The sequence below is a fragment of the Corvus moneduloides genome, chromosome 6, assembly GCF_009650955.1.
Source record: "Corvus moneduloides isolate bCorMon1 chromosome 6, bCorMon1.pri, whole genome shotgun sequence".
Classification (NCBI taxonomy): domain Eukaryota; kingdom Metazoa; phylum Chordata; class Aves; order Passeriformes; family Corvidae; genus Corvus; species Corvus moneduloides.
In genome coordinates this window covers 27,724,504-27,746,406 of record NC_045481.1, presented here as the reverse complement: position 1 = coordinate 27,746,406, position 21,903 = coordinate 27,724,504, and positions in this window count along the sequence as shown.

The following is a 21,903-nucleotide window of genomic DNA, read 5'->3' as shown; positions in this document are numbered from 1 at the left end:
AATAAGATTAATTTCTTAGCAGGTAACCAAGTAGAAATATTACAAGAATCAGGTACTCTCCTCCTCTAATCAGACAAGACCTTTACAGAAGGTCCAAGACCTTCTGGTCTTTACAGACCAAGAGTTTACAGAAAATTCAGGCTGGGAAAAGGGGAGAGATGAAAGGACTTGAAGTTTCAGGAGAGGAAATTGATCGCTTCCAGAGGCCTATGGCCTCTGAATTTTTTGGCCATTCCTTTGGCAAGAAAGATTAAGTCCAAAGTATAAAACAAATAATCAAAGAGGTGACAAAAAAGGAAAGGTAAAAGGTGGGCAGAATAAATCTTTCTGAGAAGAAATTCATATGGAGAACAAAAGATCTGGGCACTAAAGGAAAAAGGGAATTGTTTAACTAATGGGTATCAGGAAATATCCTCTCCAGAACACCTGACAAAGAGGTGTTAAATATAAATCATGCTTAAAATAAAGCAAAAGTTGTTTGGGGACTAAGTCTGGGGAAAAAACCTAGTTACTAGATACTGTGCAAACTGGGTAGCATTCCTAAATTTCATTGGAAAATACCGAGTAGTATTTATTACAGTAAAGGAAGGAATCTTGCTCAGTGCTTGCTGGAGGACCAGTTACTATTGAGACTGTCAGGTGAGAAATATTCTTCACAACTTGCTTGAAAATTATCAAGTATATTAATAATGTAATAATAATAATAATCCTGGATCAATGTAATTTTTAAAAAATCAGTCACTGAGAAATAAGACAGAAATCAAATAAATAAACAGCTCATTGAAATAAGGGTAGAGGGCTACCTATATTTTTCCTGAAAGGTGATGGTTTTAAAATGTCCATTTTTTTTCTGGCTGCTAATGAATTATCTACATCTGTGTGAATCAACACATACAAGTAACCAAGGGCAACCGTTAAACCACAGCTGAAATTTAATGAGTAGATTTATTCCATTACCTCCCTAAAAACACTGGGAGGCAGAGACACCAGCTCCATTAGGCTCAGTTCATCCTTGCACCTGCCTGTGAGAATGTGTTCTCTCTCCACAGGAATTCTACTTCTCAAAACAGCCAGAGGATGAGCAACACTAGGCATAAGAAATAGAATTTTCCCACACTGACATTTTTAGCATTCCCAGCTTCAAGGTCACTTAGACAGAAACTACACTCTCGTCCTCTTATGGTTTTAATGCTTTCATCCCAACAACATCCTAAAAATGCTCTGTTTTCTGTTAAAATTTAGTTAGGATAACAATGGCAGTGAATTTTTAATAACACTCACAGTGGACATTGCAGTCACAGTCGGAGAAGCTACTTGACATTACGAGAGGTATTAAAGACAGAATATGAAAAAAACCCCTTTATTTACACAAATTTATTTTCTTCAGTCCTAAATTTCTTCCATGAGCTAGTTATGAGGTTGATGAACATATTGGGGAGAATTTGAGAAGAAAAGGGGATTTACATGACAACTCTTCCAGTGCTGTCAGGGGGTAGTATTGGTGTATATACATGTTAATACGCAGGAAAACCCAGTGTTTCCACACTGCTTCTGTTTCCAGATAAACCCTACTGCTGATGTTATTCAACACACTCTGCAAAACACTGTCCTTTTTCCTCTAGTTTGTTTGTAGTTTTTCTTCTGTCTGATTTAACACTGAAACCATCAGTCACATGCACGTCAAGGCACTCCAAAGGATTTGTCCTTTGCTACATTCTACATTGATTCCTCTTCTACAGCTGCCAGCCACTCAGAAGATGGCTGGTGGCAACCAGGACTTAGACCATGCAAATCAATCTTTCTGGAAAAAAAGGGAGAGCTGAGCTGATTTATGCAGGGCAAGAATATCTGTGCTCAGTGTTTAGGGTTAAGGAGAGACCAATGATCCTGCACTCCAGACCATCTATCCCTTAGAGCCCTTTGCTCTCTAGGGTGTTAGCAGCTCTGAGGGATGTGATTCACACTGTAGTAACCAGCTGCAACAATATCAGAATGCAACAAATACAAAGGAGAGTCTGGAAAACTGTGAGTCCCTTATGCCTCACTGCTGTGGTCACAGGGCACAAAAGAGGCCGGAAGGGCAATGTCAAAACAGGCTTTGTTGCTAAAATACTGAGATGTGGGACTGCTTGTGCACTGTGGAGTGCTTCCATCAGCACTAAAAGGCTTTCCAAGAAGGGTATAACCCAATTCAAATCACTTTCCTCAAAAACTGGCACATTCTTCAGAGCACATACCCAAACCCAACAGACTTCAGGGCTACCTCTACACTGACTAGAGTAGATCTGGTGACAGAGCACTCTGGAGATCCCGCCAGAAGAAAATCTCAGAGCTGAAGATCAGAAAGGACTTTGGCTTGGGTTTAGCCCCTGGAACACTGAAATCTGTGATTTTAGTTTTTCCTCTCCCTCAGTCACACTGGTCTTAGACTAATATTACATTCTTATCTTTCTTACTCAAAGAGAATAATTAACTCTATTAAATACATTATGTAAATAGTTTGATGAAGGATGTAATTGCAGTAAAATGCAACATATAACTAATGTATCTCAGCATATCTCAGACTAATCTCATGAAAACTCAAACGAACATGCCTTTGATTGACTTGCACAAACAATGAAACATGTTAAAATATAGTCTTTGTAATGTTTTTATTTTTATTTCAATATAATCACTTTCAAATAGGAAGCTCTTTGGAAGAGTGTGGCTGAACAGTATTTTGGCCGACACCATGAAATCTGGTGAGGATGACACCAGTTGAAAAGCAGCTGGTAGGTCACAGGTAAAGCTGATTAATCACAGCTGGATCGTGTATTTATCATCTTTCTACTTAGTAAAGATTAACTCCTGCATCCCTCTCCTCTTCATCTCTAATCCATCCAGCAAACTCCGCTATGCCAGCTCTGCAGATACCCAACTAGCTCCCAGCAGAGCTCTCATTCGGGTAGAGATCACCAGAGGTGCATTGCATTTGGTGGAGCAGTCACCCCGAGAAGACAGAAATGTGGTTTTTATGGGTTTAGAGCAAGCCTTTTGCAAGAATCCAAAGCGCAATGGACCTTTTCTCACACTGGGACATATAGCATAGAGTGGTCATTTTTCCTTGTTCATGATGACACACCTTTGCCACACAGAGGATGCCTTTATTTTACAGCAAATTCCCTTTACCAACACCCACTCCTGTCTCTAGCTGGTTTAAAGAGAACCCACCCAACATACTCACTACTTCTTATTCTTCACTAGCACTTCTCTCACACTTGTAAATGTGCTGGTGAAATTCTTCATTTACTTCACCAGCCTGGGAAACATAATAAAAAAGAGTTGAAGATTATGTGCTAGGTAAATGTTCCAAAACTCTTTTAATCCTTTAATCTTCAAAATAATCCAAAATGTTTCTTGAATCCTTCCCAAACTTCTCAAAAAAAAAAAAAAAAAAAAAAGAAAGAAAAAAAAAAGCAGCCCAGTTACACTCTGTCCTTATTTACAAGCACTTATATCTCCGGTTTTATTTATTCCTGTCTTCCCAGGTATCACAGCCCAAGATGTTTTCCTTTCCTCACATAGAAGACAGTAGTAACAAAGCTTTATATAAGAGAATATTTCCCAGAAAACTACACTAGCAATTTGCTAAGTGAAACCACCAAAATAAGTGACTAAAACAAAGTTAAGCTTTGATCTCATAACTTTTCCCACCACTCTTTTCTTCCAGTCTTCCTTATTATCCTGCCACGTTGCTTCTTCTCAACCTTTTTTCTAAAAGAGTTCAGTGTGGTTTTTTAAGCATATAATTTCTAGCCTCTATGGACTGAAACCTTTTGAAGGAATCAGATTAGCTGTGGAAATTTTTAAGCACCAGAGGACCTGAAAACTCAGATAAACAGTTCTGTCAGTCATGAATATCAGTTTCCCAAGTTGTAATATTTGTTTTTTACCCAAGATTATGAATGCCGTAAAACTACCATTAAAAAAAAGAAAGAAAAAAAAAGTAGTATTTTTTTCCTACAATATCTACCAAAATTAGCTGCCAATTTCCCTAGGAATGTTACATAATTAAAATAGAAATGGCATGAAGGAATAATAAAGCTTTTCATTCCATGGCCCAGCAGGAAAAAAAACCAAATCCCAAGCATCACTTATATTTATTTATTCTAGGTATACTGTTTCACTGAAATACAACAAAATATACAAGATGTTCTGGTACTTTACTACATGTTTTACACCTTCTGCTTGCATAAAAAAGTGCATTTAGAATGACTAAATGTCAACAGATGTAGTGCAATGTGATGCAACACAAGTAAAACAGACATCGACTTACTGTGGGTGTTTATATCCGAATCCTTAGAGTGTCCTTAGATACAGCAACTGTTTCAACAGAGATTCAGTGGGGAAAAAGAGAAATCATTTGAGACACAAAGCTTTAGTTTAAGCCTAGAGATTTTCACTTGTTTGAAAAGAAAAAATAACTAATTAGCCAAACTACAGAAGGGGTTATGTGACAAACTAGCAGACAAATGAAATCCTCAGCTGGCGTAAATTGATTCATTTATCTCAGCCTCAATGAGCTGTGTGCCCTGAAATCAAGCACTCTGCGGCCCACCGGGGCTGCTGGGCAAGGAGCAGCTGTGGTGTTGGCACACTGGTGTGCTTGGGCTGAAGAAAGGAAAAAGGGCCACTCTCGAGCTCCAGAGATGCAAAGAGGTGAGGTAGGGCATCCCCATGATGCAGTTTGTGCTGGCTGTACCTGCAAGGTAAGGCAGTTGTGCCTTAGGGCACTTCTTAGTCGTTGTCTTAGGTGCACAGCCCAGCATTAGAGCAGGTAGGTTTCCACAGTCCTGGTTCAGTGACTATCCAGAGGAAGTATTTAGGGAGAATTTTATCTTCCTCCATGCTGATGTGCTTCTGATTCCTTCTGCAGGAAAACAGACCGTGCGATGGGACAGTGCACACCCTCACAATTTGCCAGTGACACAGACAGAACACACCAGAGATGAAACATGCAGAGTTCAACCCCTCTGCAGTACCAATGCAGCCATTTGTCCCCACACAAAGTATGAAGTATTTCTGCTAGTACTCAAAAAGGCAGCAGTGACATAGCTCTGCATGTCAAGCAGTTTCAAGCACTACTGAATTTTCATTTTCTAGTGGATTTTGAAACTAAGTGTTCTGTATCCCCAATCATAATGTTGTATTCTTACTTTGCCACACTAATATTTTGCGTTTCTAGAGTGCTTGTATCAGATGATCTAAATGTAGCATGAAGGTCCATTTGGACTTTATTTCTGTTTTCCTCATATCCAGACTTACTATGACTTACAATTATGATGTAGAGTAGGAAGCAAAGTATATCTTTTGTTTGGCCAAAGTGCATAAAAACTGTGACAATTAAGTTAACAGTACCCAGTCCACAGCTATGAAAGGAATCAGAGAACTGGCACACCACCCAACAGGTAGCACTGCTCTGAACAAGCTGGAATAGGCTGACACACCAGCGGCGGCATCCAGCTGATAACACGTGCCTTGACAAGCCAGAACAGAGGCTGATCCTTGACAGGAGAAAACAATCCTTTGGACCGGGCAGATCCTGACCCACAGATCTGTGATATGCTGTGCAGCTTGGGAAAGTTTAAAGCTTTCCTTGGAGGAAAGCTCTTGAGCCTAGCGATCTCAGTCTCAGAGGGAAGAATCACCAAAACTCTCAGAGCCACTGATGTCACATCAGGCTTGCATCATCGTATACTTAAGGACTGATTAATAAATGGATTCGTGTCTGGGGTTTAGTAGAGAATAGAAAAATATGCCTTTTATCTGAGGATAAGTGAATGTCTGAAGATTCGTGGTTTTGCCTGGTTTGTGGGTCTCTCTGAGTACTCCCATCATGCTGGTCCCAAATTCACAAATAATAACAGCAGCAACACGTACATGCACTGCTGTCTTACAGCAACCTCACCAAAAAAAGACCTAATATCCCTATTTTAGATATGAGAAAATGGGATATAGGGACGTAGTAGCTGACTTTTTCCCAAAACCACCAAAGCCGGTAGCCCATCCTTGATCTCCTCAGAGCAGACTGAGTGGTTCAGCAGAGACAACCGATGCAAGCTTTGCAAGAGATCAAGGCCAACAAGAGTAGAGGCTTCTACAGTGCCAATGAGGATCTACGCTGCCAGTCCAGACCCCAGATCCATCTGGCCCTCTCAGAAATCCTAGTTTGTCCTAAGGATCATAAAAACCACAGAAACTAGTAATTTTCAGTATCGTGCAAATAAATTGTTTCATCTCTTACTTTGTACCTCTCACCAATGCATGCGAAGTAAACTGTTGACCTATCATGCTCTAAAATTCTGTGAAAGATTTCTAATTTCTGTGGTGGAATCTGTCTACATTGTAAGTCAAGACTTTCTTAGTAAAATATCATAAACTTCCAAGTACCACTTTTTTCCAGGCCACAGAGTAACATGATGGCAGAATGTTCTGTAAACCTATATGTATCTGTGTACATATGTCTTTTCTGCCAAGCCTTGTAGCTGTTGGACAAAATTCTGGCAGTTTGGCAGACATGAGGCTCTAGGATTAGTTACAAGAGGACATTTGCATATAAATCTGTCTCTATTTATGAAGAGAAATGTCACTGGATTTTACTTTTGAAAATGAACCATGAAAATCTTCATATAAGTTGAGAAAATTGAACCTCTTTCTCTTAAGTTTAAAGTCTCTATACAGTTTGAGTTATGTCTCTAGGTATATAGACTATTTCCTTATTTTTAATGACTTCGCATCGTTGTTCAGATTGTTTCTATGGACAGGAGGACAGCCATGTGTGTGAACAGTGTGCAGTTTGAACTAGACCCATTCTGTTCCCCTTCTTCCTTTGCCCCTGATGGATTTTCACTGCTTACTGATCCAGCTGGCTTGCTATGGGCTGCAAGTCAGCTTGCATGTAGTGGGTAGTTTGGATTTGGCTACAAGCATCTAGATACACTTATAGTCATCTATTTTTACACTTAGTCACCACTTTACAGGCAGGAAACTGGAGCAAGAGAGGTACATGCAACTAATGAAGATGGGCCACAAGTTTTAGCAAAGTAAGGTGAAATGTAATGTTGACATTTGGAGTATAATTACTCATGGTGATACTATACCTGTGCTGCATTAAAGTCAGTTTTCCTTATGTGAACAGAAAGTCCACAACTCTGCTGAATCACCCCTACACTACATGCTCTCGGACATCAGGAGTGTAATTTTTTATAAAAAACCCGATATGTTTTAAACTTATATTCAGTATCATCTCCTACCATTGCAGGAAATTGCCTCAGAACTCAATATTTCTGATTTCTAGCATTCCATTGGTGAAGTTTTATTAATTTTAGAAGCTAAATTCAAAGCTTCTTCCAAGTAATGCTCAATATCAGAAAATATCTCAGATGGGCTTAGCATCTTCTGCTGGTTTGGATGAACAGAGCAGTGTTAAATGTGGTTTTAGAAGCAGTATTTTATAACTGATTATTGGCTTCTTTCTGTTCATTTTTGTGAGTGTCTGTTGACAGATTATTTTTGCAGGGATTACTGGCACTGTCACGGCCTCATTAAAATGGCAACACCATAGATCTCTTGCTTCAACAGTATTTTTAAGACAGTTAACTTTCCACTGTTGGCCCGCTATCCTCCCTTAAAAAACATAAAATCCTTCTATTAACATATACTTAAAAGCCTATGGAAATGCAGCTTCCTGTAACTATGTTCCCTCCATGAAGTAGCATTTGCACTAAGACAAGTAGCAAGCTGTCCCACTGCTGAAGCTGTATCTATCCTAGCACCAATAATGACAAAACAGCAAAATGAACCCCATTTTCACTGGATTCTGTAGTTATTTTTCCAGGTATAATAAAACACATCAACTACACCTTTAAATATTTATCAGCAATTTTTTGTTTGAATTTGCCTTTAGTATAGCCTTAATTTTTAATGTTCTCATTAAATATTGCTGAAGTGCAATGGAAGCACCACAGAAATTATTTTAATACCCACTCAGATGCCCACTCAGTTTTGTAGCATAAGGATCAGTTCTCTATCATCATCTCAACTTCTCTGCACACAACAGACTTTACAGACCAGTCTCTGTGTGCATGGGGAATTCGCATCTGACAACTCATTTTACAAATTGCTCTTCTTATTCCTGGGCCAAATCCCATAAAGTTTGTTAACTCCCATGGCACTTGATGGGAGAGACAGGTGGTCAGAGGACTGGAAACTCATCCCTGTGTAGGCTGACACCTATTAAACACAAAACCCACTGGTTTTAATCCGCAGGATCAGTTTCTGACTGCTCTATACATATCGTCAGGATACGGCTGTTGCAGACCTGAAAGAGCAGACAGGATCAACCTGATGCCAATAAAGGGATACAATGGAATTTGTCTTTCCATGGAGAAGAGGCTGCTGTGCAAAAAAGATGAAACAAGTCAATATGGAGGAGACAGCTGATGCAGCCACAAGGAGGCAATTTTATCTCCTTGGATGCAAGTTCTGGGTGTGCCTGTGAATGACCAGCCTCCTCCACCACAGCAGATAAAGGGCAGAGGGTAGAGGAAGGGGTTTGATGATTCCAAATTATTCAGAAGGGTCTTCTGAATTGAAGATCATGAATTAATACAGTTGAGGTTCAGAAGAGAAAGTGTAACCAGATCTTGTAACCATAATACTATGAGACTGGGAAGAGTTGGAAATTATGGCAGTTCTTAATTTATAACAAGATTGATTCAAGCAGTATTTTCATTCTAATAACAAATTCTAATTCTAAATAATTGAGAAGGGAAGAATTAAAAGACTACATCTTTTTTACTGCTCATAATGACATGAAATGCATCTTCCTCTGCTGTTTTTCCTTTGGGCCCAAATATTTTGATTTGTGCAGCAGCTTCTAAGTGTGCCCTGCTGGTCAGGTTGGAGAGCAGTCATTGCTCACCAAGGGCCCACTGGGTGAACTCATGTTTCTTGGTCTTGCACATCTTCACAAGCCTTCTATTCCCAGCCAAGTGGACTATCTATAAATATTCCCAAATTTAATATTATAAAAATAAACTGTCCTGTGGCACTTAAGCAACATGCAAGCCAAAAGACACAGTTTAAGTGAAAAAACTATAAGAGAATATACCAGATCCAGTTAATTTAATAGTGACCAAGTGAATATGCCCAAAAGCTCTATTTTTAAAATTTGAAATTTAAAAATTTTATATTAAAAACTATTTTTAAAAATAATTTTATAAATTATTTTTATCTAGTCAATTTTATGATTCAGAAACAGGAAAAAAATTTTGACATAGAAAACCCATCCAGCTATTTCAAATATCTTGAAAACATCCAAAACCATTTTGACCACATATCCTTTAGATATGTACCCAAATCAGAAGTGAATTTTGTGTTGGTTTATGGAATATTAAATATTGGTGTTGGAATATTCTCAGTTGCTAATTTTTGACTTCAGATATCTAATTTTATGTGCAGATATGCAATTGACAAAACAATCCAATACACAAACACAGAAAGGAATGGTCCATGTAAGACAGTTGTAGAACTATTAATAATTATTAATTAACTAGTTGTAGAACTATTAATACAGCAAAGGATTCTCAGAGAGTACAAGCAACCAATAAACAACCTTGCAGTTCTAGGGACTTGAGATGAGAAGACCACCTCCTTCATGCCCCCAGTTAACCCTATTGTTTTCAGCAAGAGCAGGATCACACCCATAGCTCCAAAGGTGTTAATGGCAGCAGAGCCCATCCTGCCACAGGAAGTTGGCATCTGCTTCTCCTCCCACCTCCGGCTGCGTGGTCCTGCTCTTCCGCTGCAGCTTCCCCTCTCCAGCTATGCCACAGCAACTGCTTGCAGGAGCACAGGGTAAAATGGATTGCTGAAAATAACCCTTTAGCAGAGTTATTTTTAACCTGGATCCCTTCAGATTTTGTCAGGGTGGCATCACGAGGCATTGTGCGCATGGGCAGTTGTAGAAGTGCAGGATAATGAGTGGCCGAGAGCATGGCCGGGGGTGGAAGATAGAGAGGACCCTTTAATCTGGCTTTCCACCTGAAGGCAGCAAACTGTGAAACTACATCCAGGGTTAACAATTGCATATACAATATACACTGCAGAAAAAATACTGGTCTTTGTGTCATAGACATGAGAGAACAATGACTTTCCAAAATGCTCAAAAATCATCAGAATATTTTTCCTTTCTTTTTCTGTCCCCAAAGCTAAATATACACACAGAGATGTCTTGCAGTATTAAATAACCATTTCCTCACTTTTTTTTTATCCTCTCAGTGTAATTAATTAACTGCCTCTTCTAAAGGACTCCATCAAATCTGAGTCCAGGGATGTCAGAGACATTCACAAGCAAAATCTCTGCTAATAAACTGCATGGCCACGATTCACAGCAGAAGCACTTAATTCCAGTGATAGTGACACAGCACCTTCTAGACCACTTTTCTAATTATGATGTCACAGAGAGGAAGTAGTAGTACCTTTCTGATAAAAGTAAAAATTTGTGCACACTGATAAAAATATGACATTTTCAATCAGGAATGAAGAGGGACGCTGCACTGAAAAAATGGAAGCATAGAGGTGTACTTGAGATTTGTCAGTGCTTTCTTGTCCACGGAGACCAAGAAGGTGGTCATGTACTTACATATAAGCACTGAGAAAACACTAGAAGGAAGAAGATAAATCTTTTTCCTAAGAAGTTCTCTCTCCTTTGTTTGTTGTTTGATGAGTCCTACCCTTCGTTCTCAGTAGCAACTCTCTTGTCCAGGTTTCTGGGAACCAGCTGCTAGGAGGAATTTTTTTAATAAGGAGGACATTTCCTAGCTCAGAGAGCAGCAGCAAATGAAAAACTCACTCCCTGGACTCAGCACTTTCATGTGTTCTTTAATAGTCATTTGGCTCCTAGTTGCCTATTGGAAGGACTGGCTGCATAAACAAACTGTCTTTCAGTTGATTCAATTGGTGCTTCTGTACCCAAACAGGACACCAATATTAGCTATTTTAGTCTTTACTTTAGGTTATTTTTTATAGTTTCACAACTCTTGCACTCTGAGACTGATCTGGGATTGATATTGCAGCCAAAGAGGATTTGGGGTTTTATTTAATCCTGTTTCTTTGCCATGTAGCTAAAAAGGCATTTCCTTTGTTATCAATATTATACTCCAGTTAAGTCAATAAATATTCACCATGTCTGCTTACTTCTTGTAACTCCTGGTTGGACAAAAGCCTCAAAACGTTTGAGGAAAGTACAATAAAATTAGTGCTTCAAATGGTAAGCAGGGAAAAAGAACAAGAAATACAGCTATCCAGTCAGATCTCTTTTTCCTGTCTTTTATCACCTTCTGTATCCCACCTGTCATCTTTTTTCAACACCTCATTCCCTGTCTCTTCCTTTTTCTGGGCTTTTCTCACTTGGTATCACCCTCATTTTCAACAGTTTGTTGCTTCTTTTTCTGAACTCCAGCTGACATCTTGTTGCCACAGCAATATCAGATAAATAAAAAATCACTTCTGCAACCAACTGCTGTTCCAGCAGAAGATTGTAGCAATACAACTCATTTACAATGCTCATACTTGTAAATTTGCCCCTAAAATTTTCAGTGCTAACATTTTCACTGCATGCTATTTTCTGTTATCCTTAACATGCTAAACCCTTCTGCTAACCCATCATGTTTACCCTTGCAGTTTCAGACTTTATAAATACGTCTATATATGATATGTAGATACATATATTTATATAAATACAAATATCAGGTTTTTAACACCCCCCAAAAGAGCCCATCCATGTATATACACTGACATGTACAGACTACTCCCTCCAGTCCGCTGTTACCCTGCGACACCTGTAGATTCATCTCTAATTTTCCTGACTGCTCCTCTACCCACTAATATCCAATCTACCCCTAGCATATGAAAACTATCATCTGGCTGCTGCTACACCACCACCCTGATTTCGTCTTTCAATGCAAAATCAGGTCTCACATTCAACAGCCTTTTCCATAACTTTCATCAGCACTGGTATGTCTCCCTTCAGGCAGTTGTAGAGAAGGATAAGGTCACCCCTGCAGCTCCTTTTCTCCAGGCTAAACACTCCCAGTTCCCTCAGCTGCTCCTTGTATAACTTGTGCTCCAGACCCTTCACCAACTTCGTTGCCCTTCTCTTAACAAGCTCCAGCACCTCAACATCTTGCTTGTAATGAAGGACCCAGAGCAGAGGATTTGAGGTGTGACCTCACCAGTGTCCACTACAGGGGGGCAATCACTGCCCTGGTCCTGCTGGCCACACTATTGCTGGTACAGGCTGGGATGCCATTGACCTTCTTGGCCACTTGGGCACATGCTGGCTCATGTTCAGCAGCTGTTGGCCAGCACTCCTAGATCCTTTTCCATCAGGCAGCTTTCCAGCCGCTCTGGCCCCAGCCTGTATTGCTGCCTGGGGTTGCTGTGACCCAAGGGCAGGACCTGGCACTGGGCCTTGTTGGACCTCATATTATTCGTACTATACATCCCTCTGTCAGACATCAGTCACACTAGGGAGGGGTCCCCACATTAAAAGAAAAGTAGGCTCTATTTTTTCCCTCTGTTTTCAGTGAAGCACATCTGAATGAAATTACTCTTGTCTTTTGTAGTATCTGCAGAGAAAGTCAAAGGCAATTAACTTCCAAATTATCAGATGAGCTTGGAGTCCAAAATAAGGGGGTAACGAATATTTCCCAGAGAGTAATACCCAACATTCCCATTACAATTTCTACTTGTCAACAGCATGCATGTTCATCCCATTTAACACGGCTGGACGTCATTAGGGCATCATCTTGTATTTGAAGTATGTGACAAAACTTATACTATGAAATACACTCTATACATTCTATTTTATTCAAAATTTTATTCAAAAACCTGAAGAAGTGTGTCTTATGCGTTTCCCAATGAGAAAATTAATATATCTAATTCAGTACTATGTATTGTCCCCATGAAATTATACAGTTTGAATTTTGAATTTTTACTGATGGTTGAATCGCAAAATTAAAAATTTTTATGTCATTAAACTTTAATGTCATTAAACTTGTAGATATTTTCAAATAAACTAATAGATTTGCATTATAAAAATGCATAAAATGTGTATCTAATAATTGCTCACAATGAAAAGACAGCATTATCTCCAACAACAAAGGACAGAATGGGGAAACTCAGGAAGAGAGAGAGGAGCTGCAGCACAATATATTTTTTGTAGCTGGGGTTGTGAGGGGAGGTGGTTTGTTTGGGTTTTTCTGCATTTGGTCTTTTTTCTCCTGGAAGTAAAGGAAAAAACCAAAACAGTTACATGTGGCTTTGCATATGCCAGATGTGACAATGAGTTCAAATCCCTTTCTGGGGAAAGAATTGCTTCATGGAGTGTTTGATTTTGAAAGAGCAAGGATTCATTGTCTCTAAATTTTGCTGGATACCAATAAATGCTGGCATTAGTGTGACATTTCCCTTTGAAAGTTAGAGTACAGAATTAATCCTAATAAACAGTGCAAATCTGCAGCCCTCGCTAAGACAGAACAGTGCTCACTGTCACAGACTTCAGAATGACTCATGTGAACACGACTATGGGCTGCATCCCCTGGGTCTTTTACCAGCCACAGTTTCATTTGCTACCTAGCAGATGGAATTGGGTTTTTCTCGTATTTGGATTATCCTTCAAGCACCTAATGCATTATTAAAATCTTCTGATGAAGTACAACATTCATAGTGGTAACTTGCACATATTTAATCAGTTCAGCTTAGCATTCGTGTGTAGCATTTGCTAAATGATTAAACATTTCTTCAGACACATATTGCAAAGTAACATCATAAATTTAGACATTTATTTCTTCCATTCTATCAACAGCTTCACTTACAAAACTTCTTTAAAAATTAATATATTTCTCTACAATGTGGCATAATAGGTTATTTTTTACATCGCTTGGATTGGACATATTTGTAAAACACCATTTTCTCTCCAGCTCTATGGTAAATTAAAATCTACAGATAAAACTGTCTAAACATATTTGCAATGACTCTCAGGCACATGAAAGAAATGTTCATGTGTGATCTATTTGTTGGTGGTCTTCTTCAAACTGTTTTCCCTGGATTTTTCATACACACGCATTTCATAGATGCATTTATATTGGCCTCAAGTCCTGCACATGTATCAGCCAACTTGTATTTGGTCTACATTGGCCTTATCCCAGGTCTTGCGGGCCTTAGTGAGGCACAGAAATGTTTATAAAACTGAAGAATGGACCTCCTACTAGTGTTCTTTTAAGAAATTGTCTGTATTTGGATCAGAAACATTAAAAAGTGTATTTAAGCATTCCTGTAGCATAATTTCATTCTTAATTTTAATGCAACTAATTAATGTTAATTAAATGTCTGCAGTACAAGCAAACAAATAAATTGAGAATTTAATCTTCCCCTGTAAATATTAAAAATAGGTATACTACCAAAAAATAAAAACAATCTTTCCCAGCAAGAAGCACTTGCAATAAATCAACTTCTGAGGGTTGCAGAAGCCCTTTTTGTGACAGTGTGTGACATAAACAAAAAATCTGAACATGGAGTACCATTCTTGGGAAGGAATTTAACAAAGCTGTAATGTGGTCACCTCATTAGAGAGAGATCAAATGCTGCTAATAAAAGCAGATATCTTGGAGAGACAAATCCATGGGAAGAAAAAAAGTGAGACTGCCTTATCTGCCTCTGGCAAGAAGTACCAAAAAGGACTTGGCGTTGAGGACACTTGAGTCCCACGAGTGTTAACTATGGATTAACCTATTTGTACTGACCATTAATTTAGCTTCCAAATAAGGATCCAGCATTACTCAAAGGCCCCCAGACCCACTTTCCAGTGGAGAAGCAGAGTTTGGTTTCTCCAGCACAGGTGTAGAGACAGCCCTCCTGGCAGACTGAGCACACTGAGAGAGTCCCAGCTCTCCCGGCAGCCTGAGCTGTCCGGCAGGACAGGGCTGTAGGTGTCCAGGGAGGGACCACCCTCTGCAGGCTGTACAGGTACCCCAGCAAATGTCCACCCACTGCATGGGGCTGGAGATGGCTTGGAAAGGCAAAGTGAAGGGGCACCTTAAGTCTAAGTGACTGCCCCTTTCTGTTTATTGTTTTATCCCTATGCCTTTCATATTTTGTTGATTTTTCTTGTCTTCCCCCTTTATCTTCACGTCTGTGAGACCCTTAATATATAAATACAGTTTGTGGTAGTTTTTACTTTCCTGTTAATTACTTCTCCAGTTTTGAAAAACGAAATTTTCCTTAATGATTTAAATTTTCCATCTTTACAGATACTGACTACTTCACACACAGTGAGTTTGAAAATTCAGCATGTCTGTTTTATTTTGTGCATTAAAACCACCTACTCTATCAAGTGATATATGTAAATATTTCTTACAGAATTGTTTCATAGACACAAGCAAATGCATAAAACTGAAAAAAACCCTGAAGAACTATATTTTTTATGAATAGTGAATTATTCAGAAAACGGAACTGCAGAGAGACGTTCTGCAAAATAAGATTAAATGTGGTGAAAAAAGATCTGATTTTTTTATCTTTAACTAGTTGCAATATTAGAATATTCTAATACATCAAAATCAGATGTGTCATTTCAGAAAAGCGGGGGTTTTACAATGTTTTAAAAATAAAACTGCTCACGTTTTCAATCAAAATTCCATTATTTTAAATTGAAACCCTGATATGAAAAAAAAACCCCAATAATTATTTTGTGATTAAATTGAAATAAAATGCTTTAATTTTTGGTTCAGATATAAATTTTAAAATCCAATTTTTACTCTTCTAACAACAAACAAATTGTGTCACAATTGTTACTACAAAAAGAAATTACTTACATCACAGTAGCAAAAGTCATGTTATGTACAAATAAATATGCAATTCAGAGACAGTGAATAGTGATGATACTTGAGGTAACAAATTAAGAACTTCAAATCCTATGCCACACTCCCATTTTAAGAATTAACCAATCCCCCTGCCAAGCTGGACAATACAAGAACACACTTCCTCTCTTTTGATATCATGATCTGAGTAAGATTTTAAGAGCCAGCACAGACAGCGGTGTCAAAAGAAAGGAAATAAATATCAGTAAAACTAGAAGGAATTAAAACAAAAATCTGAGAACAAAGCGTACGAGTTTATGGCCTTTAAATCCTTTACTGGGTGTGAGTCTCAGAGACATCAAAGTAAACATTGTCATCCTGAACAGTTCCAGCAATTCTATCATAACCCAACTTACTCTTAATATTTTTCCAAGCAGTTCTGAACTGAGGGGCTCAGATAGATCCTAGTCCTACAAAACTACACTAGCTATATGTGAATAAAATATCTTGAATTTCTATTGTGAAGGGTTACAGCAATGCCTGTTTTTAAAAATTCTCTCCATGGGAAAAAAAAAGGAATGGCCACTAATTTCTGTACCGCTTCTTTATTTCAAAATATTTTATATCTCTTTCAAACTGGCAATAGTTGACAGGGGAAAAAAATAGTTTTGCACCAAAGTGAAAATCTGTATTCATCATTCAGCATGACTTTTCAAAATAAAAGAAGCATTGTTTTTTTCTATCTTTTAGTCTCTGCTGTTCTTGAGGGGAAAATATTTCCTCTCTTTGAATTCATGATCTGAATAAGTTTTTAAGACCCATTTAACAAGACAGAATACAGTGTTAAAAGACAGGAATAAAAAATCAATAAAACCCGAAGGAATTAATCCAGAAACCTCTGGTAGCTCCAAACTACCATTCACTTGAACAAGTTTTAAAGAAATTAATTATTCACTCCAACACTGTGCTGAATAGTCTTTGCACAATGAATCATCTCTCTGAATTGACTGGAACTGGCAGAGCTAAAGGCCAATATACTGTTTGCTTTCTCTTCTCAAACTTGTGCTCTTTCAAAAGAAACTAGGCTTTTCTCTTCCCATACCAATGCTTACACTGAAATGGCTTGAAGAACAGCCTCACAAAAGGACAAACATACATGCTCATAGAGCTTAAAAAATAAAAAGCCTTCAGCACATCCTTAGAGGACCTTAAAACCATCTACCCTGAGTATTAGGCATTCCTCTGAAAAGTAAGGTTTCACCACCAAAGGTATTTCACCGCCAGAGGCAGGCTGTGGCTGTGATACTCAGCCAGCCAAAATTAAGACTGCTACACTTCAAGGAAGCCATCACTCTGCACATCCCTGTGTGGGTGGCATCTTTGCTCTCTTACCCATGGCTGCCCTCTAATTATATGCCCAAGCAGAGATGAATGATGAACCTGGCTAAGGATGTGTTTCAGAATACTTCTAGTTTTAAAGCATCATTTTTGTTGCAAAGGAAATGCACAGGGTGAAGTCTTCTTTTTGCCTTATTCAAGAAGAGTTAAACAATATTACCAAGCACCCCTTCACCCTTACACAAAACCAGCCACTGGACAAACACAGGCATCCTCAGCCACCATCCTCTGATGCCACAAACTGTCTACAGCTCCTTACTTCCGCAGGAAGGAAAAGGTTGACACTGGCCATTGCCTTCAGAGGAAGAAAAATGCAAGCCATTTGCTCTCACCCTTTCCATATCTTGGATGCGGATACTTTAGAAGTTGTGTTTTCAGAAGTACATAACTTGGAGTTAGAGGTAAATTCGTGTTGTGGTAAATAATTCCCATTTAAAGAAAATATATTCAAATTACTACTGAAGGGGTGAAAAAAAAGAACAATGAAGGACTAAGAGAGAGAAAAATACCTACAGCTCCATCTGTTGCTGGAGATGGGTAGTAATTCAACCACAAAAATGTCAAAAGCCAAGTCTATGATTTCTGGCTAAAGGAGCTGAGTTCTGGAGAATAAATCAAGCTCCAAGTGTAAAAACTAGTGATTTAACAACAACTGTCAGATTTTTCTTTTAATCATCAAAATAGAAACTCTAAAAATATTTTAAAACCCGCATAAATGCTTACAATACATGCCAAAGTGAAATCTGAACTGCAGTTTCATCCCTCTAAGTGACAGATGATAGTGCCCTTGATTTTTAAAAAGAGACATTTAATCTCTAGAGACTATAAGCAGCCCTGGATCAACAATTATTCTCCTACAAACCTATATTGCATTGAACACAACAGAAACACAATTATTTCTGAAATCTGAGTGTTATCAGAATCTCAGTATTAAATAAAGATACAATGGTATCTTAATAGATGTCATAAATCTGTTTACTTTGCTGTCATTAGAATTCTGAAAAAAATATTTTAAACAGGTGATTATAATAATGCAGAGGTATAGGCATCATAATATCTGTTCTTTCTAGAAACTGAAAAGTGGCTCTTTTCAACCGTCTGTGTAGATGATTAAATCATGCTCAGCAAAACCATGGGTTTTCTCATTCAGTTAATGAAATACATCTAGGTTTCACTTCCATTAGTTCATGATACTCAAAAGTCCAATGAAATAAAAGAGTTACAAATGGGTTTGCATAATCCTGATTTCGGGCAATCCACCAGTGACATTATTTCTGCTTGTCAAAATGGCCAAGTGCTGGCTAGTTTTGGCAATATGTACTTTTCTGGACTAGCAGTAAAAGCACGTTACAGAGGGTCTTTACGTGTTATGCACATTTACAAATATTTCTCAATTATCTCTTTTTCCTGGATGTTTCACAGCAATCAAGAGAGAAGGTACCAATTCAAATTCCAACCCACAGATACTGCTTGTCCCAGTCTACTCCAATTATTAAGGGGTTAAAGTAGGTAAGCTGAGTTCACCGTATCTTCACTTTACAAGGTTAGACAGAAAATGTCTTTTTCGTTTATGATGATTTGCAAACACTGTGTGCAAATGTAAGCGTGCATGAAGGAAAGACGAAGAATTCGTCATTTTAAGAATGGCTACAGTGTGTGTGTGTGTGTGTGTGTGTGGTGCCCTGGATTACCCTCAAAATGTGCAGATGACTGTTACCGAAGGAAGTGGAAGGAACAGCATGTTCACCAACTACAGAGCCAGGAATAACAGAAGCCACACATTCAACAACAGCCATATGACTACAGGCAGGCTCTGATCAGGCACTTCCATTCAGGATTAACATAATGTTTATATGAAGCAGAAAAATGCACCTTGCTTACAGAAAGAGACCTATTTCTCCAAGAAATGTGTGCCCGTGGAACAGGAAGCAGCCTGTTTGACTGAACAGGTGGATGAACCCTCAGACTACAGGTGCTGGCTACAGAAACAGGAACTGAAATTATGTTTCCAGAAAGCACACACCTTGGCTTTCACCACAGAGATCAGTGTCCCCAGTTCTCAGTGTACAAAAGAGATTTTCTGACTGGCAGTTTACTCCTGTACATGATGGCATTGCTGCATCAAGTAAAACAGAAGAGTGAATGGGCAGCAAATGAAAGCAGGGCAACATCCTTGTATTTATTAATTATTTAAGCGTCCTCAATGTTTTAACACAAAAAAATTTCAAAATGTTAATAAAAATACACCTCCAGGCTAAAAAAGCTCTTCATAATATCCCAAGCTAAGTATCCAAGGATGAATCCAGAGCCATTAACTACTTTTGAAATAATCATCACAATTTTACTTGTGTTTTTAAAATTCATATGTGAAGTAAATCTAATCTGTTTACCCTTACCTATGTTATTTTGTCCCCAGGCTTCATTTTTATCCTCATGGCAATGAAACGTGTAAGATAATTATTTGAATTAATACAGTAATGGAACCCACAGAATCAAACATAGTTAAAATTTTATCTTGAAAAAGAAAATTTTTTCAGACATCATGGTAAGGACCAACCTTCGTATTACTCTGGAGAGTACACAACAGGACAGGACAGAGGTGAGATCACTACTGATCATGGGTGAGAGATGGGCGGTCTTCTCCCTTTTCATGGGGAAAGCCCTGATAGGAGAGGAGGCAGATTCACACCTAGTCCCTCCTAACAGAGCTCTGCAGTTACTGTATAAAAAAAAATGCTAATTTAAAAGGTATAAACTGCAGGTAGATGAGGGTTTGCTGCCCATCAGGAACTTTTTGCTAGCAGTCATGCTTGAATTCTTGAAAGGGGAGGCCTGCATGCAGCCACCTGTCCTCCTCAGTGCTCAGGCTGCCAGGCCGGTGTGTTGGAGGGTGGTTCCACACTGCTCCTGGCCATGGTAAAGAGCCCACCCCAGAAGAGCCATCCTGGAGAGGACTCCAGGCTGTGCAATGCCAGGCACGGTGTCTTCTGTCTCTGTAGCCCCTGCTGAGGTGTCCCCATGGGCCTTGGCCACCTGCCATGGCCTGGTGCCTGTCCGTGCATATGAGCACTCTCTGCCTCCAAAAGAAGGAGGCAACGTTAGATTCCTGGAGGGAGTAACCCCTGTGCTGGGAGCCCAGAGGGTGCCAGGGAACAAAGGCTGCCAAGGAGCATTTCAGCAGTGGGACAGGAAGAGTGGCAGAGCTCCAATGCTCCAGCCTCCACCCATGTGCTGCTTAATGCTAAATATCTGTATGCATGCACTTATATTTACATAAACTAGTGCTTCCCCTGCCACCCAGCACAGAGGGTATCAAAAAATCCCGTGTTACAGTCTTTGCTTTAAGTGCTTCTTCCACAGTCATTTGCTTCCTTCTTCTGGCTTGAATGTTTATATTTATTCAATGTGTTTTTCCTAAGTGGATATGATTCTGTTTGTTTTACTATCAAGACAGTTATTTGGGAACAAAACAAAACTAATGTTTCATAAAGGAGCCTAACTAAGGTGATGGTGTGAATTAACAAATTGAGCCCCATAATGTAAGGAAAAGGGCTCTGTCCACAGGCAGTGTAACATCTGCATGTACCCCTTTGAAGTCCCTTCAAATCACCAGTCTATAAGGCATCAAACAGCCTTGCTACAGATGGATGCCCAGCAGCAGGCACGTGTGTGCTCCATCAGCCTGGCATCAGTTTGCCTGTCTCATACCAGCATTCCTGACAATTCCTTAATGCCCTTCCCAGGACAGCATGGTTTCAAACCAAAAAATTCAAGCACAGCTCAGAACCTCTTGAACATAAAATTGAATGTGACACGCACAAGTCAATGCCAAACAGTTTGGAGGATAATTCAAGCAGCTTTTGAGAAGAAGGTGTCAAGCAAAGCACTGTAGGTCTGAAAGGAATGCAGGGACAAGCCAGAAACACAATCCCCCAGAAAACAAAGGGAATTAGAGGAAAGAAAATGTAGAAAGGAGGTAACGGAGGGCTGCAATGAGGATGAGAGAATGTATTTTCCCAGCGAGTGAACTGCAAGGCACAGGAAGGGTCCTTCCTACCCAAGTGGAATATAGGGCTTAAAATTTAATTAGTGCTTTCTTCTGTACTTTTTGATCTTTGCACAAAGCCTTTCTTCACACAAAGGACAGAGAGGTTTCTGTGGGGCTGTGTGGCAGGGCAGCCAATCTCCCTCGGTTCAGGCATTTCCCGTATTTCCCGGCATAAATGGGATGTCTCTCCCTGTTCTTCCTGCCTGTCCCTCGACCTCCGGAGGAAGGTATTCCCGGGACATTTCACTGTGGCAAACACCCCAGCGAATCAGAGGGAGGAGGGGAAAGCAGAGGTTAAATGATTTGCTAAGAAGCTGTTTGTTAAAAACAATGCATACAGCTTGCTCAACATTTATTGTGCCTACCAAAGCAGAGTGAGAAGATATAAGACTATTGATAAAGAGAAGGAATCTTGACCAAAGATCCTGTTTTCGAACCTAAAACTAACTTAAACCAGCCTTGAAGTTTGGACTTGGGCCAGGGACATAAAGAGCATGTGGGGGAAAGCAAAGCGAAAAGTTCAGAATGAGGAAGACTCTACTTCATCTGAGAAGGACT